We start from the raw sequence: 3,544 nt of genomic DNA, 5'->3' as shown, positions 1-3,544 counted from the left end.
TCAAACCCACAAACAAGCGACAACTGCAAAGCGGTACATAAGGAAAGAGCACAATTTAGTTATTACGAATGCAGGAAGGACAATACAAATACAGCCCTCTTTCTTCAAGATCCAACATCGAACCAAATTAAAAGATAAAGACAAATCTTAAAAGTTTATAATGTTTGAACGAAGAATGGCACTCTTCACAGCAAGATAAAGATAATCTAAAAAGTTTATGATGTTTAAGGTAGAGTGGGCACTCTTCACGGTAGTCAAAATAATAACTCTTCTATCTTGGGGACGCAGTAACGACTGACTAGCAGGTATTATGGAACATCCATGTAATCCTAAAGACTCAACACTCACAGAGGCAACCCAGCGGGTAGTTAGGCACGGCTCCTTCAATATCCCATCAAATGAGCTCCGAGGGAAAAAATTCAATGGAAATGAAGACACAGGATGCCCTGTCTTAAATCACTAAAAGATTCAGTTGTTAGACTCGCCGATACGGGGAGATGCTGCCGGCGGACAAACAGCATTTTCACCGTCACAGAAACATTCCATCTACATAAATCCAAAATCCTTCTCACCAAGGAAACCCTCTCGGTTTCTGGATCGAACCACCACAAGATCAGATGAGTATTCAAACTTTCGTCGCCTTCGTCATGATCTCGCCGATCAGCGGCCCATTGACTTGAACTACTATCTCAAATGTGCAGCCATATTAACCTAAATACAGGGGGTTTCCACACATAACAAAACGAGACGAAGATCTAAAACTGTTATATCGGCACATATCTCTTGACAGCATGCTTTCCAGCCACGGCAGCTCCAGCCGCCATCCCCCCAATAGCGCCGGCAAAAGCCGCTGCCCTAGGTCCGGCAGCAACCCTGAAAAGGGCTCCAGTTCCCAGCCCGGCAGCTATACTATTAAGGATGTCATCGGATCCTCTCAAATGCACGATCCCGCTCTCCAATCCGGCATACAAGAGACCCACGATCCCCCACTTGTTGCCGTAGGTCCTGCCTCGGTGACCGGAGGCGTTAAGCACCCTGTTGACGCGGAGCTTGAGGGTATCGCCTTCCTCGGCGGCACGGACACCATCGACGAGGCCAAGTCCGCCACCGAGGAGGGCACCAGAGAGGTAACCACAACCGGTGTAGTAAGTGATGTTCTCGCTGAAGTTACGGCGCTGCAAGGAAGCTTCTTCGGGGAAGAGGAATTCAGGGGAGGAGGGGAGGCGGTAGAGGGTGTTGATGGAGCGGGGGTCGAAGGCGGTGCCATGGTATTCAGCGTAGGGGTTATAGAAGCGGGCATCATCGCGAGGGGACATGGTGAAGGAGGGGGCGGGGGGGGGGGGGGAGGGGGTTTAGGGTTTAAGGCAGAGAGCAAGCCGCCATAGCCAGCAGGCTCTCTCTCTCTCTCTCTCTCCTTTACAGCATCAGGGTTTCTCAATAATGTGTCTCACCCATCAAAAATATCTCTCTCCCCTCCCTCCCAAAAGAACAAAATCCATTTCCACCCAACCAATCTTGGCCTCCCTCCCTTCCCTTTCTCTCGTTATTCTCGCCTCCTTGTCTTTAACTTATTATCTGCTCATGTGTGTTTGTGTGTGTGTGCACGCGCGCTTGTGTGTATGTCTCTGCGTGTCAGTGTGCGTGGGTGTGCCTATGTGTGGGTGTGGGCATGCACTCCGGGCCTATATGAAACTAGCTACGAGATTTACTTCAGCCCTTCCTCCCAATCCCGCATCTTCAAGAACAAGATGGATTCGACGATTGGAAACCCAATCCCGCATCTTCAAGAACAAGATGGATTCGACGATTGGAAACTTGAAAGACTAGAGATTGGTTGTCAAAACCTTCCAATGGTGAAACTAACTCTACTGCGATAGCATATCGGCTTCTGATCCCCACGCCATGGATACAGAATCATGCTCACTTTCATCTGGTTAAGACGAACAATGACAAGGGATACCGTGTGGTTGAAAGGCACCAAGCTACTACACAATTGGGAAGGTAACATGCTGAGCATCACACATTACAGCAGACATTGAAGATAAGCTACTCACCCTCAACATTGTGCCCATAACAATGGTGGACACATTGTAGGTAAGCTTGAGGATGTTGTTGAAAGACAAAGAGACCAAGATGCTCTACACAACGGGCTTCACCAAAGATATACAAGGACAAAGACCACTTCCAGAAGAGCTAGCCTACCAAATAATCATCCAAATTAGTGGTATCGGCCAAATCACATAAGGGAAATCCATCAAGGAAATCAATGTGGGTTCATAGGATGAACGAAAGTTGATCCAAATCAATGAAGAACTTCCCAACAAATTCCTTAACAAATCTCAAGAAATATTTCTAGAGTATGAGAATTCATTCACATGGGAATAGATGGACCTGTAGGGGGTACCACCAAATTTTCTTCAACTCCAAATTCCCCTCTATCTAGATGCAAAGCCAATTTAGTATTAGAGGTACTGAATGAACCCCAACTATGCCAAGTTGGTAAAATCCAATATCACCCAATTGCTAAGGTAGGATTTATGTGCTAGATAGGCTAAAGCAAGTGGTTGTTTCCAATCATGATTGTGCCAAAGAAGAATGCTCACAAAATGGTAAGGTGAGAGTCTATGTCGACTACTAAAATCTCAATGAAAAAATGATCAAAGATCCATTACCATTGCCTCATGTTAAAGTGCATGAGAAATTCCCATGTGTCTAACAATGTAATAACTCAAACATAATACTAACAATCATTTACGGGGGACATCCTAGAGTAGAGAATCCTTATTGACCACACACGCACAACTTAGAAGATATATGGGTCATCACCCTTATCAAGATTGACTTGGGTGGTGAAAGCAGTGAGAGCTTTAACATCCTCTAGTTCTTCTTCTTCTAAGAGATCTCAACAATGGAAGCAAAACGGAAGAAGGTGAGAGAGAGGGAGAGCCAGAAGATAGAGCCACACAATTTTTTGGTGGGTGAACACCCTAATCTTCTGTGTCATCCATATATATGTGTGTTTGAGTAATGTACATAACTGGGGTTAAGGTACAGTCGCCTTTAACCTCCACAACCTCCCACTTAAAGGACAATGTGCCTTTAAGGGAGAACAACCAGTGGATATACTATCCAATGCCCATCAATACACGACAATACTCAAATTGCTGACTAGGTAGACTCTTCGTCAACATATCTACAGGGTTATCATCTGTATGAACCTTGACAAGCTCTATGCGCTTGTCCTCAAGTACCTCCCTGATGAAATGGTACCTGACCTCAATGTGTTTGGTCTTTGCATGAAAGACCAGATTCTGTGGTAGCTAAATAGCACTCATGGAATCACTATGCAATGTCGGTACACCTATATGAATCCCCAAATCTCCCACTAGTCGATCAAGCCATATAGCCTCCTTGCAACCCACTGTGGTTGCAACATACTCGGCCTCTATGGGTAGACAAAGAAACACACTCCTGTCTGCGAGACATCTACGACACTACACCACCTACAAAGGAGGAGGCAATGCTAATGGAAGCCCATTGCGGG

At 45.7% G+C, this 3,544-nt stretch overlaps 1 pseudogene; it reads right to left on the bottom strand.

Annotated features, from left to right (window-relative positions):
- Positions 1-202: 202 nt before the first annotated feature.
- On the bottom strand, positions 203-1,447 carry LOC147906067 (mitochondrial import inner membrane translocase subunit TIM23-2 pseudogene; annotated as a pseudogene).
- Between the last annotated feature and the right edge of the window lie 2,097 nt (positions 1,448-3,544).

This window comes from Dipteris shenzhenensis, chromosome 1, assembly GCF_047967505.1.
Source record: "Dipteris shenzhenensis isolate YYH24624 ecotype China chromosome 1, Dip_SZ_1.0, whole genome shotgun sequence".
Classification (NCBI taxonomy): domain Eukaryota; kingdom Viridiplantae; phylum Streptophyta; class Polypodiopsida; order Gleicheniales; family Dipteridaceae; genus Dipteris; species Dipteris shenzhenensis.
This window is presented reverse-complemented; position numbering and strand designations above follow the sequence as displayed.